The sequence below is a fragment of the Equus caballus genome, chromosome 30, assembly GCF_041296265.1.
Source record: "Equus caballus isolate H_3958 breed thoroughbred chromosome 30, TB-T2T, whole genome shotgun sequence".
NCBI classification, from domain to species: Eukaryota; Metazoa; Chordata; class Mammalia; order Perissodactyla; family Equidae; genus Equus; species Equus caballus.
The window spans coordinates 34,481,461-34,502,849 of record NC_091713.1 but is presented as its reverse complement, the minus strand read 5'-3'; positions in this window follow the sequence as shown (position 1 = coordinate 34,502,849).

Below are 21,389 nucleotides of genomic sequence, written 5' to 3'. Positions count from 1 at the left end.
ATTTCTTGTTTTCCAACACTGATCTGTCCTCAGCCTCTGAAAGTTTTGACAGCAAAGCCTCTTGAAATTAGATTGGGAATAAAGGCTGGGAAAACATTTAAGCAACTAAACTAGGCACAAATCCATGTTCAAAATGCTCACTTTTGTGTTGTCATCTAAATATCTATGGCTTATAATACACAAAAGAATTAGACAACAGAGTCTGTACCTCCCTTAAAAGTAAACACTCAAAATATTTTAAAATTTGTCCAACAAAACCCAGAACTTTACATTTTACTGGATTGGCATGTTTGCACGGTATTCAATCATTATGTGACTATATAATTAAGAGGGTACTTTTCATAAACACTATTGTCGACACCTATGGATTTTCAGTAACTACTAAACATTACCCAAAGAAACCTCTTTTTCCGTTTGCTGATGTCAGCTTTAGGCATAAAAAATGTAAGTCAGAATAGGGTTTGAACTTGCTCAAGTGGTTGGAGAGGGAAAATGGCTGAATTCAGCCACAATCTGATGACAAGTTGGAGAATGTGTTCTGGATGGTTCAGTTCAAAGAATGAATAAAAATAGTGAGGATCATTGGGAGAAGGTAGAAATGGGAAACACAGAGAGAAGCTGTAAATTTCAACAAGGGATGTTAATGATTCCCACTAAAAGCTCCATATTTAATTAATAAACTCCTCTACTCTTAAGATTAATAAATCTTTTAGGCAAAGATTCATTTTAAATAAATTCATGTCCAAATATAAACACTTATTAATTAATAATAATCATTTCCTTCATTTACCCAAGAAAACACGTCAGCCATTAATGGTAATCTAACTTTGAATACCTCACTGGTATGTTTTCAAATCCAAGAGCGATTTGTTGACGTGATGACAACTGATATGCAGTGGCGGACAGAACACTTTCCTATCAAGAATATTCCCCAAGGCGCCACACACCAAAATAAACTCAAAATGGATCAAAGACCTAAAGATTAGGCCTGAGACAATAAGTCTTTTGGAAGAGAATATAGGCAGTACACTCTTTGACATCAGTTTCAAAAGAATCTTTTCGGACACTATAACTCCTCAGTTGAGGGAAACAATAGAAAGAATAAACAAATGGGACTTCATCAGACTAAAGAGCTTCTTCAAGGCAAGGGAAAACAGGATTGAAACAAAAAAACAGCTCACTAATTGGGAAAAAATATTTACAAGCCACTTATCCGACAAAGGGTTAATCACCATAATATACAAAGAACTCACACTGCTTAACAACAAAAAAACAAACAACCCGATCAAAAAATGGGCAGAGGACATGAACAGACATTTCTCAAAAGAAGATATGAATATGGCCAATAGACACATGAAAAGATGTTCATCATCACTAATCATCAGGGAAATGCAAATCAAAACTACACTAAGATATCACCTTACACCCGTTAGATTGGCAAAAACATCCAAAACCAAGAGCGACAAATGTTGGAGAGGTTGTGGAGAAAAAGGAACCCTCATACACTGTTGGTGGGAATGCAAACTGGTACAGCCACTATGGAAAACAGTATGGAGATTTCTCAAAAAGTTAAAAATAGAAATACCCTATGACCCAGCCATCCCATTACTGGGTATCTATCCTAAGAACCTGAAATCAGAAATCCCAAGAGTCCCTTGCACCCCTATGTTCATCGCTGCATTATTTACAATAGCCAAGACGTGGAACCAACCTACATGCCCAGAAACTGATGATTGGATAAAGAAGATGTGGTATATATACACAATGGAATACTACTCAGCCATAAAAAAAGACAAAATTGGCCCATTCACAGCAACGTGGATGGACCTCGAGGGTATTATGTTAAGCAAAATAAGCCAGTCAGAGAAAGACGAACTCTATATGACTCCACTCATAGGTGGAAGTTAGTATATTGATAAGGAGATCTGATCGGTGGTTACCAGGGAAAAGGGGGGGTGGGGGGAGGGCACAAAGGGGGAAGTGGTGTACCCACAACATGACTAACAAAAATGTACAACTGAAATCTCACAAGGTTGTAATCTATCATAACATTAATAAAAAAAAAAAAAGAATATTCCCCAAGGCACACAAACCTCAGGAGGAAAACACTTTTCTTAGAGGAAAAACAAATTGAAGATCAAGACTTTGCAAATGAAAACCTGATATTCTTGTTTTCTTCATTGGAAGAGATCCAGAAAAAATGAGAAATGGGAGTGGGGGTGGGGCTGGGGCTGGGGGTAGCAGCAGGAAAGGCAACTTTTCCTTTTCAATGGGATTTGTTAAAATGCCATCTTGATTCCCAGGATGTCACCGAGTTCTGTGATGACAGGTCATGTCCAGTTACAGGTAATAGGGACACCCCTTAGACTTCTTACGCCAAGACACCACTTTTGAGCTGGTTGGAAAATATGAGAAAAGATCAAACCCAATTCAATAAAAGGAAGAGGAGGATGGGGGGTAAGGATGAGGCAGAGATGAAATAATTAGGAAAATTAGAAATGCTTTCTGAGGGAAAATCCACCAAAGAAGACATTATATATACAGCTTTAGATTCACCGTGAAGCTTAACGTTCAGGACCCCTCACTGCATGGACCCTTCCTAGGTCTGGGCTGGTGAACGAGAAATGTGTTCACATGGTGATAGAATTTTGTAAAATTTGTGAAAGTTCGCTATTTTAACCACAAGCGGTTAAGATTATGGTCTTCTTCTAGTCCAACTTTCCCTCTATTTCCTTCGTGCTAGCATGGAGTGGCTGCGGGCCGTATACTAACACAGCTGAGGGCAAGGTGAAGTGAGGGTACATTTAATTTGGAGTCAGTCTGGGTCACATCAGGAGATGAAATTACAGTAATTTAAGGTGAGAAGACAATATAATGAATTATTAACTGTAAAAGTGGATTGGAGTAAAAAGGGATTGGCTGGAAAGAAAGAGAACTCTAAAACATACAGGAATAGCAGATATAAGGGACAGTCACTACCCCCTAGGGTGAGATAGGGTGCCTAAGGCAGAGCGCCCCACGAGAGAGATCCAGACTGTGCTGGAATGGGCATGGTCATGCCTCCCTGAACGGCAGAAAACTCACCAGGTTTCAGCGCTGGTGGAAGTTGCAAGCAATCGACCCTCAGGGTGCTGGGGAAGACAGTTCATGGGAGGGCGTCTTGCTGGGAGCACTCCACTGTGAGACCACCCAGGGGGAGCGCTGGGAGAAGCCACCAACTTGCTGGGTGTGCTGGTCACTGTGCCCTGCAGCAGCCTATTGCTGGAGAAGCTGCAAGAGCTGTAGGAGCCTGTGTGGAGAGGCCTCTGCCCTGCAGGAGCTGAGCACTAGGAAGCTGCCCATGGAGCATACCAGAACCAGGAAGCAAAACACTTTCCTCCTGTAGTGTCTCTCGAGCGCCGTCTACTGACAAAGCTTAACATTGGGCCAGCTGGCAAAGAAAATATAAATAAAGGGCCCAGATGCATTTTTACAGAGCAGACAATGAATTTGGAGCTGAGAAGTAATAAACTGATAACTAGCACAGTCAATTCCTTTGACTATTCAGCTTCTATATGCACTCTTCTCCGCACACATATTTGAACTCCTGAACATCATCAAAACAATTATCTATTTCCACCCAACAAGAGCTATCTTATAAGTAAAGGTGTTTCCACTCCTTCCCCAAAATAAGAATCATAGCCCCACAGTCACTGTATCCATGGCTGCCTTTTTAATTACTGCTCCTATTCAGTCCCACTCCAGGTGCAATTTCTATTGCCTAAAGACTAAAGTATAAAATTGACATCCAACAACTTGTGCATGAAGTAAAAATGGGAAGGAGAGAAAAGAAGAAAATAGTAAGTACATGCAAAGAAACACACATGTAAAGAAGAGAAAGCATGGAGAGCTGCTGCTGTCCTTGTTTCCGTGATTGGTCCTGAGGTTGTCGTTGCGATCTCTGGTTTCTTTCTTCAATACCCATTCTGCATCTCCCTCGCCCTTAGCCAGAACCTCAGCTGCTCTGGGTTCTTCACCCGGTGGAGTCATGCAAACCTGCATTCCATAAGGGACTGAGTCCTTGTTATCCTGCCTGTTTTTAGGTTACTGTAGTCTTCCATTATCCTTTACTATTGGGCACAGAAGTACCAAAGGGACCCTAAAGATTTCCAAGGGTTCCAGATTGCCCCCATTCTGTAGCAGCAACCCAAGTTGTCCTTGGTAATCAGGTGTAATCATTTAAGCCAGAAAATTGACCCATTTTTGTTTGCCTACTGGTTTAGCACATAAAGAGCCCCAAATGGCCATGTGTCAGTTTCACCCTCCAGTTCAGTGGCAGAACTGCCATGTTCCCTGGTGGAAGCATTTCCCTCTTGAAGACTAAGAGCTCTAAACCAGCACAGCTCAAGGTTTCTTCTTCACTAGCTGCTCACAACTGGCAGCTGTGTGGATGACTCTTCAGATGAGTTGAAGCACCAAATTCAAATGCGCTCTACAGTACCTCCAAAATTCAGGAAGGCTTCTGTGCGTCACAGGTGGTGCAAGGTACAGCAACCTGTTCCTCACTTTGCAGAGGACATCTTGGCGTGGTCCAGACTACCAAACTCCTGGAAACTTCACCGAGGGGGGAGGGCCCTGAATTTTTATGGGGTTCTGCCCTCTCACTTGCGTCTGTTTTATTAAGGCATTTAACGTATTTACTACTTTCTGCTCATCGAATCCAATCCAGGGAATGTAGTGAACCAGGTGATGTTTTGTGCAATATCTAGAGATATTTATGTGGTTTTCAGTCACTTGCGTGTACAGTTGGCTTATTGTCAATCATTCGTATAAATTTATGTATATATATATATACCCACATAAAAGACACACCATACCTGTTCACTGAGCATTGTAACAGGAAAGCGCATGGCTAGATATCACACAAAATGTGAACTTTGGCAACCACTACTGGAAGCGAGTGAGTGAGTGGTGAGGAGTGAAGAAGAAACAAGGTATAAAATAAGCAAAGGCAGAAGCTAATGGCGGAAATTTCTCACAGTCGTCAAATGTATATCTGTAAGTAGAGGCTTCAGGTCTCATAAAAACTAACACAAAATGGAAGTTCTCTTTATTATTTGATAATGAAGCGTATACTATTATAAAGCCTCACACCATTTTTTTCTTTTTTGATGGGAATAAAATGAAATAGGATCAATAAGAATCCCTTTGTAGAGCATGAACCTGTGGCAGTACTGCCTACAGCAAAAACATTTGTCTGTGAAATCACATTTTATGCACCTCACTGAACAATAATAAAAAAATTTTTATCAACTATGTACAAAAAAAAGACTGACTATTTTCTCGATTAGAATTGTGACAAAATACTTGTCATTTGAAGAGGAAATCCAAGAGCATGCACCTCCAAGCCCCCACAAGTGGTTGGGTACCATTTATTTATGGATTTGCATATGTGTTATTTCTTCCAGTAGGTGGCAGTAAAGGGTCTCATTCTAAATCGATTAGTCTATTATAACAATTTCTGACAGATGAAAATAAAATGTCTTGAGGACAAGGATTCTTTTTCCTGATTTAGACAAAGGTGCTATATGGTCCAATGGCCATGCTGACCCGTTTCAGTTATATGAGAATTCTAACCTAAAACTCAAATGCAAATGTAATTCCCCGAGCCTGGTAACCTACAAATCCACTGAATTATCTTACCCTGGGATAATCTGGAGGAGGAAAGGGGACACATATTGACAGCAGCATATTGTTTCTTTGGGGAGGATCTTCTTCTACCCTTAGTGAGGCATATTTTTCTGGATCAAGTTACTACATCTTTTGCAAAAGAGCTAATCTGTTAAACTCATGGTTGGTAACTCCCAACCAAAACATTCACTGGATAAGGTTGAAAATATTCAAGACAATGTGATCTAAACATGATATCAGTTTGGACCTGCTACTGGTTTTATGGAAAGTTCTAGTCTTCCTTTTCAAATATATATGTGTAGGACTATATGTACCCTTAGAGGAATATAGTTATTCTAAATGTGCTTTAGAAACCCAGAATTTTCATATGTTAAGAATGGATGGATGGTTCTATAAAAATTAGTGTTTCTACAGTATCACGGTAGGCAGGGAAGTTAAGTACTCAGAGAACATGAGTTAAAAACCAAAGCTGATGAACAGCAGGACTGGCTTGCAGGTGGGACTGAAGAGGCAGCGTGCAGCTGAGAGCTTTGAGAATAGCATCAAGTGGAAACAGGAACAAATGATTTTTAATAGTGGAAAGGCTTACACATCACCCTTAACTAAAAGATCACGAGTGGATGTGCCTGATCAGTTATTCTTTTAACTGAAGATTAATGCAAGTTGTTCCATTATTTTAGCTGCTTAAGATGCCCACGTATTTGATATAGCTTTAGCTGGCCTGCGGTACTTGACAGATCAGAATAAAAAGTCTTGTTTCAAACCAAAAAGCATTATAATCCACATTAAAGATATTTGACAGGGGAGCTCCTCCTTGTTAAGTCATTTTCCTTGTGTCTTAAAATCTAAGAATGGTACAAATTAGACTGTTTGTACTTAATTTTCATCTTTGACTGGAAAACTTTAAAAGTTTAAAGAATCTATTTGCCATTGATTCCACCTGTCAGTCAATAAGATAGACTTTCTTTGGGGAATTCTCTCTTCTCCCCATGCTCTTTTGTGATTCTACACCACACAAGATTCTTAAACATCAAAAAATATATATTTTTCTGGAATAATCCACCACTCCCATTATTATAGTCTCATTACGCAAAGTGTGAATTTTTGTTGTTGTCTTTTTAGGATGTGCCTGGTGTCTATGTGGGGGGGGGGGTGCTTTGGGGTTTTTGCAGAGGCTTATTTTATTTGTTCCCTTTGGGTTTTTGATTTGAAGCAAGTGCTTTAGCCACATATGAGGTTTTACTAAATCAGGCTGACTTCCTTGTGAATAAGTATCTTCTCCCTCCAGAGACTAGTACCTATTAAAATGTGGCCCCACCTCTCCCAACAAATAAAAAGTCATCCAAAGTAAAAGCACCTTAGAAATGCTTAGTTCCTCACTGTTAGCAATCAAAGGGGCAGAGTAGTTAGAAATGTGAATGCAAGTGGCATCCCTGTGTGCCAGTGGGCAGGAAAGGGTCCAAGGATAAAACAAGAAAATGAGGATATTTAGAAAAGCTTTGAGACAGAAGGAGAATGATTTAATGAGAGGCTACTTGTTAAAGGCAGCTCCGGGAGGGCTGAAATCAAGAGGTTGCTCAGCATGCCATAGGTCCAGAAAGGGTTCTTTTAGAGACATTTGTGTGGATAGGAGAGCAATCTATTACTGCTTGGTTTGAAACAACTGAACCATATGACATTTAGGGTTCCCTTTTTTTCATTGAGGAGCTTCTTGGAATACAATATGGCCTCACTTAAAGGAAGGAGACATACAGAGAGAGAAGTAGAGAAAAGAGAAGGAGAGAACAGGAGATGAAAGCAGAGAGATCTGTAGCTTGATGTGAAAGTGGAACAAATTATGGAGAGTGATGGGTCTATAAATTCCTGATTAATGTGCTAAGTTGGGTTGAAAACAAGGCTACTACTTATAAATTATCTTCTTATATTACCCCAAAATTGGCAACCAAGGCTCCCAAATGAAGGACATACATGCTCTAAGATAAACACCAACAACTGGGGACAAGACGCCACCTCAAGGATGTACTAAAAGATTCAGAACCAGCCCTACCACAGTCACCTTGTCCCCCACTGTCACCCTGATCTCTTACATTCATCAATGGATGCTTGAGGAAAGAGGAAGGAGAGACCCGTCTGCATCGTGTGTTTTCAGTCTAGTAGAGTTTCGAGGGAGATGGGTGCTTCTCTTCCCGCCTCACCCAAAGCACAAGAGAAATACACCGTGAATGACTGGCGAAGCCTGGGGTGCCTTCAAGAAGAGGAGATGAGCATTGTCTTTGCTGGTTGGATCTTTTCTTCGTAATGGTTTTGTTAATCTGCCCCCTGTACCTATTTGAGCATGGAAAAAAATAGAATTAGAGAGCAGTGAAGGGAAGCGGGAGGAAGGGGCAGGGCAGCTGTGTAGCAGCCGGCACATCTGCAGCTTCATGAGGTGAGTTTTCCATGGGTCGAGTGGACAGTGAGGAAGTCTCGCTAGTCTTGCAGGAGCCCTCCCTGAGAATACTGTCCAGCAGGCGAAGAGACCACTGCGGTAGGGGACTGTGAGGTGCATATCCCACGGGAGGCAGGACCAGGGAGGGAGGGCGGAGGAGTGGGTGGAGTCAAGCTGGAATCAGCTTTCTGAGGATGTAAAATTTGGCAATTGGTTTGCTCCTCCAGGGCCCCTTGAGAGAGGCAGTACCCGGATGCTTATCGCCAGCAGCCCCTTGTCCATAAAGCTGAGGAAGCTGAATCTTCCCAAGTCTGAGAAGCGGCTGAACGATGTATTGACATAACCATGGCTTTTCATGTTTTGGGGCGGGGGAGGTGGGGAGGTTATTTTGCCAAACTTACAAAAGTAAGATATTGTAACTAAAATTTCTTGAGATCACTGTCTCTTTCTACTTCGATTTCTCTTTGCTCTCATTTCCTCTCAGGTTGGGTGGTGCTGGAACGCAGATGTGGAGAAATAGAGTTGGGAATATATTAGTTTGGGGTTAGTGGGATATATTTACGTGGGTCTCAGTCACTTCTGCTCATTGTTAGGTTATGGCTGGCCCTCTAGTGTAGGAAAGACTTCCAGAAATATTCCTACCACCCAGTGTGCCAACTCATCTGGAGTCGTGGCAGAAGGCACAAGGTGAGGGGTCATGTCATGATACGCATGTGTCCTAAGCACACATCATGGAAAGTATATAATCAGTGAGAGAGAAATGAAATTTAAAATGTTTGGAACCAGAAGCTAAATGTAGACTTATTCTCCCAAATATTACAGCTCATATTTGAAGGAGAATAAATAGATAACAACCCTAAAATTGTACTTGATACTACTAACAACAATTTATAAAGCTAAAGAAAGCTTTTCTAAACCATCAATAATTTTTAAAAACTGAGCAAACTTGTTTTCTACAGAAAATGAAATTACAAAATTGTTGTTAAGTGAAGAAGTGAAAAAAAGAATATGAAGCCAAAGAAAAAGTAGGAAAAAAAGCAATATTATAAATGTGTTAAGCAGCTAATAATAAAAAATATTAGGTTTTTTTCTGAAATCTATCATGTTTTTGGTATTCATTAGCATTTTAATTGTCACAATTTGTTGTGATTTCTTTTCTCACGTTGAATAAGTATTTACTTTCTTATCTAACTTTGCATCCTTTTCCTTAAAGATGCTCTGCAAAGTTATTTCAGCTTGAGGCTCCATTCAACCTGGAACCCCACTGGCTTGTCCTATAAAAGCCTTGAAGGCCAGTCAGTGTTGGAGGAGAAGTGGTAACCAACAGAGAAGATCACTGCCATGAGTCGCTAAGTTCCCAGTCCCAGCATCCAACATCAGAAGAGTTTGCTTTTGATAAGGAGGATGTATCCTCAAACCAGCTCATGGCCCCACCTACTTCTGCTCCAAGGAGCAGGAGTGGCAAGAGGCTAGAAAGAGCAGACCACACTCCCTCCCTCTTTAGATCTGCTGTATCTGCAGCCTGGCCCTTGATGGAGTTTAAAAAAAAATTATATGACTTTGAATCAAATATGAAAGTATAATCTTAACTCAATTGGGCTGGACTTTTAATAACAGAAAGATACCAAAAAGTTGTGGAATCTGCCCAAGATGTTGTTAAGGGACCCATTACCTACTCGGAAAAGAAGATTCCACGGAACACATTTGGAGACAGTGAGTGGACAAAAAATAAGACTGTATAATGTCTTGCTCCCATCTAGTTACGTCTATGCAAGCAGGGAAGAGAAAACAATAACACACCAACTTGGACTAGAAGTAGAGATAAGCACGGCACTGGATGCCTGATCACTGTCTAAGCAGGAGGGAGCAAGAGGACTGTGGTCAAAAATTACCTACTTGTTATTTACCTTAAATTTATGTTAAAAAATAAGTTGATCCCTAAGTGAGTAACTAATCTAGAACTGGGGTCACCCATAACAAAGATGAGTTGCAGGAGAGGGGGTTTTCAAACATAAGGACAAGTAATATTTTAACTCTTGGGATGTTATCAGAAAGTAATCAGCACCAGCCTATGGGTTTGGGGGGACTCGGGGGGAACAGGTTGTAGGGAAAGGAAAGCATCACCATTTTGTTTGGGATTTCCCATATTCCTCATAGATCTTACCATAGCAGAGAACATTTAATTAAAGGAACAGTTAGCTGCCTGGGACTTGGCAGGTGCCTAGCAATGCAAGGTGGCACCACAAGAGCTTCACCCAGCTTCCTCCACCCTCTTCCTTCCTAATCATCTTCATCCTGTTTTACTGAGCTGGAGTCAGAAGAAGCGGCATCTTGTAAGCAGATAGGTGGCAAACCTACCTCTGTACATTCATTTCACTTGAGAGCTCCTGATATTTTCTTAGGTACTGTACTTTGATCTCCCACCACTCCATCCTCCACCTCCTGCCAAAGTGATGCCAAAATGCACGTCAGGTCAGATCACTCATCGGCTTAAAATTATCCAGTGGCTCCCCTTCCCTGGAGGAGGAAATGGAAAGTTTTTAACTTGGCATATTAAGTCCTTCTTGATCAGATCCCAGCCTTGTCTAAAGTCTCATCCACTACATTCCACCTCAGATGTCATTGCTATAACGGCACTGAGCCAACCGCTGCGCCCTTGCTCTGTTTTGCACCTTTTGAATAGTCCCATACTCTTCCCGAAATTCTCTTTCTCCTTTGCTGGTTCCCATCCTCACCCCCATGACTCAATTGAAGAGAGTCATCACCTCTGGATGGTCTTCCAGGACTCCTGCTTCCCCGTATCAAGGAGCACTTTTTTGTACAAAGCACCTTGTTCTGTTGGTTGGTCTAGCATTTATCTAATTGAATTGTAAGCATTTTTTTTTCTACTTTTCTATCTCTACTAATGGACATTGAAGACTTTGAGATCTGGGACAGAACCTGGTACCTGGTAATTGCTCAAGAACTATTTCTTTATTTATTGAATGAGTGAGGAGGAGCTTGTGTGGGAAATGGGATAGCAAGGGAACAAGTTGGCAGCCTTTTCAAGTGACAGTTAGGTCCTGACTCACACACAGCGATGGCACAGCGGTACTAGAAAGGTTGGAGAGATATTTCTGAAGGAAATGTAAGGTCCATGAAGGAAATGATGTGGGGTTTAAGAAGAGAAGGGAGTTGAGGATGATGACCTTTCTAGATAAGAAGATGACAAGACATGTTATCATTAAATCACTGGGTTTGGGAGTCTGACTAATGAATTTACAATTGGAAATGTTGACAAGTTTCTTTCATGTCAACTCATCTTCGTTTATTGGTTTTCTCCAGGTCTCTTCAGTCCTTGGTTCTACGTCACACCTCATCACTACCCTTTACTTACTAAACACACCCTCAGTGTCTCATGCTCAAAACCTAAGCATAGAGGGGCCAAGTGGAGACTGCATGACTTGTAAACACCAGCTGGCTCTGCTAAGAGGTGCTGAGGTTCCACGTGAGTATTTTGAAATCTCATCTGAGTGGTTAGTTTTGTACTTTGAGGATGACTATAGCTGTCACCTCCTAGAAGTGAAGGATATGGTCATTTTAGCAGTTGCCAAAACCTGCTCTGTTTCTATGCTCTTTCTACTACCTAAATACCACAGAACATAAGTCATCTTCTGTGGATGGAAAAACTGCTCAGAGACTGTCCCCGAGATGGAGTTTGGAGACCAGTGTAGGAAATTCATCTGGACACAGTCCCCAAAATACTACACAGTAAGAAATCAGGGGGAGGGGTAAGTTGACCGTATTCTGCATGACATATCTTGAAAGCAAACGAGTTTCTAACTTTACCGAAAATATAACAAGTACTGTGTGAGGGGGTTTATTTTGCCCTCCCAACCAACTCAAAGAGTTTACCCAAGCCAAACAGTTCTAGGTGGCAGAGAAAGAAAGAAATGCCAAGCTTGTCTGATTACAGAACCTATGCTCTTCCCATTACATCCTATTAGAAAAGTTTAGCTGATTATAAAAAAGGGTCGCATTCCTATATCAGTAACACTTTGAGAGTCTTATAACCATCTGAATTAACTGCTTACTTTTCCTGATTAACTCTAGTTCGACAGTAAATCCCAACCATAGAAGTTTTACTCTAACTTTCCCATTGAATCTATTTATAAAACCCAAAGCATTTTGATAGCACATTCAGTATAGCGCAATCGTTAGAGAACACACGTAAATTATTTTAAAGGCATAACAGATCTCCAAGGACACCCTCATAGATTAAGTGTCAGAAATGAAATATTGCATTTCAACTCCATAGGACTTTTGGAGTAGATCTGAAGACAATAACTGAGACTCCTGTAAAGTGCGATTTATGATCCTGCAATTCTAGAGGCCAGCCACTTTTACTAACAATTTAATAAAACATATGATTTGGCCCCCTAGAGTAGACTCTGCTTCAGATCCTGTCACCGAACGATGATGTCCCAAGCAATCAGATTGCATTTGTGAATTTAAAGAATTTACATCAGTGAGCCTCATCATAGCAAAATTCTCCACACTTTAGAAAAGAATGTAAACTGTAGGGGAGTATCTGGCAAACCATTTGATCTCATCTCTAAATGAAATGAGTCTTTGGAGACACAGATGCTAAAAAATGTGATTTGCAATAAGGGGAGGTTGACTGGCCCCCGGGCTGTTCTTCAGAATGCCAGTCACCAGCATTGTACCACAGACATAAATGGGTGAAGGAATCAAAGAAGAAATAAGGTCCATTCCAGCCTCCCACCCAGCAAGGCAAAGGATGAATGCCTGTTGGCTCAACTTTTCTGCATTCAGAAATACACACACAAAGCCCAGTGGTCTCTGGGCAGCAGGCAATCTGTAAATTCCCCCGTCTGTTTGGTCCTGCTCAAAGAGCAGCCTCATTGAGCTCTATGATATTGCTGTTTCACCATTTCCTATACTGCTTCTTAACTCTTCAAAGAATAAGGAAATCAATAAAGTTTCTTCTGTTTGTTTATTGCAATTTGGTATACAGTCGCTTCAAAACCTCCCCTCCATGCTGGCTCTAACAGCTGAGGGAGGGCAGATGGGTAGAAAAGCATTTCTTTCTTCAGGAGCTTTGTTATTTCTCCCCTATTCCCTGTGGCTGAGTACAGGATGATTTAGCAACACAGCGCGGTGAGGGGGATGTCATGACGGGCTCTAACATCGCCTGCCTGGGATGCAGGTGCGGGCCAGACTCAGAGAGATGGCTCCTCACCTGGGGGAGCAGCACGTGAACATCTCAGCCACCACACTGGTTTGCCAGCAAATCTTGGGCTCTCTTTTGGATGTGGGAAGAGGGCATTTCTAGCAGTAATTTTTATTTTGATATGTTGTCAGGTTATTCGACCAACTCAACAATCACTTTTGACTGTTGCTGAATATTCTGCCAGCATGTGGCTCTCAGAAGCTTCAGAATAAAGCCAACCACCAAAGCAAATGGCTACTGCTTATAAAACTGACCTATTTCTCTGTAGAATTGTGCTTCGAGTCCAAGTCTCACTTCCCCTTTTAATTAAAAAGACGTAAACTCTGGTCCTCTGAACAACTCTTTCTTTGAAAATAAATAGTATAATTGAGTTTAACCTCAAGTCAATTTTTTTGTGAATTACGGAGGAGAGAGGGACCATTGCTCTGCACCAGTAAATAAAAAGTGAAGAGGGAGATGTCTTCTTGGGTGCAGAGACCTGGCACTTCCTTCAAAAACATCTGCTCCTATATTCAGTGTCGGCAGCTAAATGTATAGTCATTCTCCTTTCCTTTCATCCTGCAATGCAGGAGGATTTAGCAAAGCTTTGGTTATTAGTATTTTTCCTTTTAAAACTGAAGGAAAATTGTTCTAGAACACACAGCTGCTTCCAGGACATTGCAGCTGCTCTTGCTCTTGGCTGGAAAGCTACGTCTAAATACTGTGGGTAGAAATAGTTTAACATAATCAAGCGACATACTGGTGTTCTGTGTGGCTCCTTACCAGGGCTACTGGGGATTACAAGCCCATCAATGCTTCAGGACAAAGGATGGAGAAGAGAGCTTGCTCGCTCCGTCTGCAGAAGGGAGCAAATCCGAGGAGACAGTGAGCTAGTTGAAGGAGAAAATAATTCTGTGACCGAAGTATGTTAGAGTAGGAGTCGGAAACACATGTAATAAAGCTCTTAGGGATGAATCGGAGCAATTATATAAAGATACAATGAAACTGGTACATAATAGTTTGTGCAATGAAATTATACCAGTATAAAATGGGGATATGAAGATTTGGAAAGAAAAAACAACCCTGGAATTAAACTGGATCACAGCCTGAAGATGCAAGGAATAGCCGTCAATCATTTATAAATCAAGCACATCCCTAAGCGTGTAGAACACATCGCTGATTGTCCTAATTCTTACTACATCCTGCAGTGTGGACCATTTTTAACTCCATGGCAGAGACTGTGGGATGCTCAAGTATGTGTGGAGGAGAGCCACGGCCATGACCACACAAGTGTGAACTGGTTAAATCGCCAATGACTCCCTGATTGGGAATTTGATTAGGAGAACAGAAGAGGAACAAGGAAAGAAGACATCGATTTCCCAATATTTTAAGGGGTTTGTTTGCATCGTATAATTATTGGATTTTCGCTGCCATTTCTGAGAAAATATGAAAAAAAAAATGGTCCTAAATTAGTCTTGCCAATTATTTGGGGGGAGAGGGTTTATATAGAAGTTTTTTGGCCCATTATATAGTTTAGCCCTTACAAGCACATGTTTGTTAAAATAACACGGACTTGATGCCTGTTTTGTGTCAGTGCATGCTGGGCTGTGACAAAGTCACAAACATTTTCCATTTGTCTCTGTGCATCCCTACTACTCTCAGTCCTTCCACCACATCCCTCTCCATGTGAACCCCTGCACTGAACAACGTCGGCATGCTCAGTGGCCTGTATTGCACACAAGTTTCCTTCCTTCCCAGCTGCATATTCTAAAGAGGGAAGAAGAGGTATAATGAAGTGTTTACTTAAATTTGAAGCTCAGTCGCTCTGAAAAATATAAAATTTATTCATTATAATCTTGTACTACTTGGTAAAATTAGAGCTGTTTCACTAGTTCTATGTCAGTATTTTCATGGCGAAGACTGACAGCTGTAGACGAATGGCTACCCAGACCGGGGGAGAAAGAAGAGCAGCCCGGGGCACTAAGCGCAACCCAGGACTGATGGAGCCTCCCGGAGGAGCTGGGCCACTGTGTGTTCACTTGGACCTCAATTTTTTTATGAGCAGAAAATACCATGCTCCTTTGACCTAGCTGCCCAGGTGGAGGGCTCTAACTTGTGGGTTAATGTAAAAGTGACTTGTTCTAACTCGGTGGGTCTCTGTTAACTAGTTGAGAGACGATAGAGAGTCCATTAGCCATAGGTAAAGGCTAAGGACCAGAGTTCAAAGCTTAGTTCTATTATTCACTTCAGAGTAGCCTCGAAAAAAGTCAACTTCCTCTCAGTCTGCTTTTTTCCGCATTTTCCCTCAAAATGATAGCTACCTCACCGGACTAGGAGAAGAGTCAAATGGGACGATGAATTGTGCAAGTTTGTGGACTGTAGATAACATGAATGTTAGTCACAATTATCACAGAACATGGAAAGTATGTTCTGAAACAGTGTGTCCAAACTTGCGGTCTTCACACTCAGGGAAAGAAGTTTTCACCACGTCATAACAGTCCCCAGCTCCCTCAGACCTTTGCCCTTTGCCCTTTTCTCTGTCCGCTTTCCCTTGGATCCCAGGACCCACAGTGGAAATGTAAACACTACAAATTCCCAGTGTGATTCAAGCCTGACCAAGGTTTTCAAGTGCCCTCCCCTCTCCGCCTTCCTCACCTCCTCCACGCCATCATGGCTTCCTTTTATTGAGAACTTCCTCTGTGCAAAACTCTCTGCCAGGCACTTTACACACAGTGTCTCTAAACCCGTGACACATTTCAAGGGAAACGGCACTTTATTATGGTTACAGATGGGAAACTGAGCCTCAGAGAGATTGAGTAACCCTCCAGTGGAAACACAGAGAATAGGTTGGCTAATTTACTTTCATGGAAGGTGGGTCCCTTCTGAGTCACCAAATGTTGTCCTCTAGAGTTTAGGACAAACTCCACAACTGTATGAGGAAGGAATAAGATTTATGGAGAAAACAGAAAACTTGGAAAACTAGGGTCAGCAAGAGAAGAGAAGGCACAAGTCTCTCATCTTTCTGTGCCACTTAAGTGTGGGTCTCCCTTCTGGTGAAGGGGCATTGCCCCCTTGCACTGCCTTTCCTAAGGCCAGCCTGAGTGGTGTCAGTGGTGTCGGGCAGTCTAGATGTGGGAATCAACTGCTTACAGGGTAATCTGAGAATCCCAGTTGCCCAGCAACTCAAGAACTTGGGGGGGGCCAGCCTTGTGGCCAAGTGGTTAAGTTTGCACACTCCACTTCAGTGACCTGTGGTTTGCCAGTTCTGATCCTGGGCACAGACCTAGCATGGCTCATCAAGTCATACTGAGGCAGCGTCCCACATAGCAGAACTAGAAGAACCTACAACTAGGATATACAACTATGTACTGGGGGGTTTTCAGGAGAAAAAGAAAAAAAGAGGAAGATGGGCAACAGGTGTTAGCTGAGGGCTAATCTTCAAAAAAAAAAAAAAAAGAACTTGGGGCTCATGGGATGCTGCACATCCAGCAGAAGGAAGAAGCCCTGAAACCATGGGGGCTTGATCTTGGGGACTCCCCTTCTTGCTGGGACGAGGTGGGGGTGCCTAGTCTCAGTTCTTTTTCCAGGCAACCCTGAAAGGTTCCAGAATCCTCTTTAGACAACTCTGCTCCATACCGACGTTGATGAGAGAGGGATTCATTAGCGAAGCCAAAAAACAACTCCTCGTGGGTCTCTCTCAAAGCTAATGACCTTTCCTCTACATCAGTTTTGTCCGCACGTGGCCCGCTGATGACCCAAAATCCTGCGCTGTACGCAGACCTCCAGAGTTTTTTGCAAACAACTACCACCCCATCAAAATGTTGAATTGAAACTTACTTACTCAAGTGTGTCACGAATTAGAAAAACATGTGGTGGAACTATTGAGCAGAGGGTCTGTTTTAAAATGTGTTATTTTTCACTTATGGTGAGGCCAGCAGAGTTGGTTACTCATGGAGCCCAAGAGGAGGGGCACTCCACGCCACGCAGGGAAGCACTGGGGTGCACAGGAGGAAATCAAGAGCAAGAACTGTTATTGTGGGTTTCTTGGGGAAAGGTTGGAGGAGGCAGGATAAACAGCTAAGCAGATTTAAGATAGGCTAGTTAGAATAATCTCAGTGGGCTCTGGGGTGTAGGGGTTGCCCATAGTCGTCTGGTCCCTGGCCAGGGGGTGATTAGAGCAGAGAATGGCGACCCCAGAGTGTAAGGGATGAAGAAGATGTTTGGGGGCTGTGGGCTCTGGATTGCTTAGTTTGCATATGAAAGGCACGGAAGCAGGTGAGACATTTGCTGTCTCCAGGAATTAACTAGCCCCGGGAGAGGCGGTCTCTCCAGGCTCAGCAAAGCCCCTAATGGCAAAGCATCAGAAATACAGAAAATTAAAAAGCCTGACAAATACAGGGTCTTCTTGGCCACTGGAGCTCCTGCCTCTTCCTCGCAGACACTGCTGCCTCTCTCCGTACTTTCCCTTATTCCACCCCATCCATCTGCTTGTGAATAAATACAGTCCAATGGCACCACTGGGAAAATATGTGTTTTCCATAAAATTTACAGGTAATTTAGACTTACCCTTTTAGGTACCATCATATTCATCTTTTTAAAAACTGAAGCATGCCTTATACAGCAAAGTACACTCATCCCGCGTGTCTATAGCTCGATGAATTATCACGAAGTAAGGACGTTTCTTTTTAGTCTAACCATTTTATGAGACACTTTCTGAAACATATTACACACTTCCTTAGAGTGTTTCGTGGTGGGTAGGGGTGCAGACTCTAGTCCCAGAAGCTTTGGGTTCAAATCCTGGCTCTTCACTTCCCATCTGCGACTTTTGGGCATGACACTTCACCTTTCTGTCAACTTTTCTCAATCTCCTCATCTGTAAAATGAAAAAAATAATAATAACAACTACCTTGTAGGTTTGTTGTGAGGAATCAATGTGCCTAGAACCATTCCTGACATATAATCCATGATCAATAATATTTGCTTTTATATGACTGAGAAACGGTACATAGAAAAATGATTAACTTTTTCTCAATGACAATTCCATTTCTCGATGCTGTAAGAGATTCAGAAGATGTCCTTAGCTGCTGGCTTACCGTCCTTGTCTGATGGCTATGGTCTTGGAATTCTGCTATTGGCTTTTTGTAGATTTTATTTCTTTTCAATAAGTCAGGCTGTTTGTCAAACTGTCTTTTTGTTTCTTCTCATTTTTATATCCTCAGTACCTAAAATAGAACTTAGAACTCAACATACACCCAATAAATATTTTTGAAAGGACGAATAAACTGTCATTCCTTGCTTTCGCCATTATACTTGCTTCTGGTACCAAATAACAAAATTTGTCACTTGTTATCTGCAACCAAATGCCCCAAGGTGAGCGGGTTCACTTGGGAGTCTAGGGCTGGGATACAGACGTCCAAACACCACCAAAAATCTATTTGTCTAGGAAATAAAGAAAAGAATCATATTTTCAGGACAGGGTGAATCAAACACAATCAGCGAATCCATTTATTAAGCTTGACAGTACTTTTCATGTTTCTAACTTGCTTCTGATCCTGATCCAGTCCCACAGACTGATGCCAGGGTCTACAGGGCCGTAAATAAATATTGACAACACCATTCACTAGAGCCCTATACAGCGGGTACCAGCAACACAACTTTGGTATGCCTCTCACCAAGTGTGGCTCGAGATGGGGAGACGGGGCGTTCTCTCCTTCCTCCACTTCTCTCTCGTTTTGTTGCCACAGGCCACCTTGAACTCTGGCACTTGGAAGATTCTCCCCCATCATTAGTGACAATGACCCCTAATGGTAGACGAGTGATAATGAACAGCGTCAGATGTACACAGAGGAAGAGGGAGCCAGACTCACCAAGGCAAGGGGTTCTTAGGGAGTTGATAAAGATTGTGGTAGGTTCCCAAAGATGTCCCTGCCCTAACCCTTGGAACGTGAATATTTTACTTGGCAAAGAGTCTTTGCAGATATGATGAAGATCAAGGACCTCGAGCTGGGCAGACTTTCTTGGATAATCCAGGTGGACCTGATCTGATCACATGAATCCTTAAAAGCACAGAACCTTCCCGGTCACAGAGAGACAGCAACATAAGAAGGACTCTACCTGCTATTGCTGGCTTTAAAGATGGAAGAAGGGGCCACAAACCAAGGGACGCAGCAGCCACTACAATCAGGAAAGGCAAGTGGTCAGATTCTAAAGCCACCAGAAGCGACACAGCCCTGCTGAGACCTTGATTTTAGACCAATAAGACTCCTGTGGGACTGCCGACCTACAGGACTCTAAGATAATACAGTTGTATTATTTAAGCCACCAAGTTTGAGGTCATGTGTTAGAGCATCAACAATAAATGAAGGCAAATATCTACAGAGCTCCATCTTGGGCCAGCACCGAGCGAAATACTGAGGCTACAATAGCATGCAAAGCAGACCCAGTTCCTGCCCTAAAGAGGCTGACGGTGGACTGTTTGCAGGGTTCTAAGCCAGCTGAAATCTGTAGTATAAGTATACTTCCAAGATACGATAGAGAGACTGTCTTGTGAGGACACTTACCCTCTACTACATTAAGACTGCAAACCATACTCGTAAGAATCGTAAGAATAGACAATTGTTGAATTAACTTTCCTATGCTCTTGGCAAAAATATATTTGTGTAAGTAACTTCAGAATCTTTTACTACTGAGATAAAGTAGTACTCACGAATCTAATTTTTTTTCTTTTTGAGGAAGATTAGCCCTGAGCTAACATCCACCGCCAATCCTCCTCTTTTTGCTGAGGAAGAATGGCCCTGAGCTAACATCCACCGCCAATCCTCCTCTTTTTGCTGAGGAAGAATGGCCCTGAGCTAACATCTGTGCCCATCTCCCTCTATTTTATATGTGGGACACCTGCCACAGCGGAGCTTGATAAGCAATGTGTAGGTCTGTGCTTGGGATCCAAATGAACAAACCCTGGGCCACCAAAGCGGAGAGTGCAGAACTTAACTGCTAAGCCACCAGGCCAGCCCCGAAACTAATTTTCCAAAGGGCAAACAATTCTTCAACATTATTTAGTGAAAACTGCCAGAGAGGATGAGTGGGATGAATACCCAATAATTAACTTAGCAGAGGTAATAAAAACAAGTGGCATGTGGAATTAAATATAAACGGCTGCCAATTTTTGTCTTGTTTAGTAAAATTGGTTATTCACAAACCATTAACAGAAATATAAATGCATATACTTATAATACATTGACTAGTTGATTTTAGGTCATAACCATCTTAAGAACTGAAGCATATCCTTTCATTATTTGACCTCAAAATTATATTTCGTATTTGGGTTTAATACAAAATATTAAATTGGATGCCATTTCCTGAGAAATAAAATACCTTCTTTTTGGTCATTACTAATATCTCACAAGAATGCAAGGTAAGCTATAAATGCACAAAGCTACTACTGCTTATCTGATTGGCTTAGCTGGGAAGACTAAAAAATTGAAATAACTGATTATTTTTCATTTAACTTTTTGCTGAAGATTATCCTTCTCAACTATACCATGTCTCCTTGTAGAAATGCATCCTAATTTACGTGAAGATAAGTTAGGAAGGAGACAAGGGTCCTTATAGATGGTGGACTTAGAGAATGAGCCTTCTATCTGACCCTAATAAAATCAAAGACATTGTTTTTCGAGAACAACTATGCTATAACTAACGGCTCTCACTCTGATAATTTCTATAGACACTCTCTTCATGTAGGAAGTCAGCTCAGTTCCTCATTTTCATTATTCCATGGTGCCTTTCTGGTACGCATGAGGATTTCTCGACCTTGACATTATTGACATCTGGAGCTGGATAATTCTTTACTGCTGAGGGCTGTCCCGTGCATGGTAATATTTAGCATCATCTCTGGCCTTTACCCACTCGACGCCACTAGTATCGTCTCCTCACTCACCCCACTCCTAGTTTTAACAATCAAAAATGTCTCTAGACGTTGCCGGTGTCCTCTGGGGGGCAAAATCTTTTCGGCTGAGAATCACCAGCCTAAGCGACGACTAGTAACTAATGTATCCTAAAATAGCAGAAAAATATCTTTGG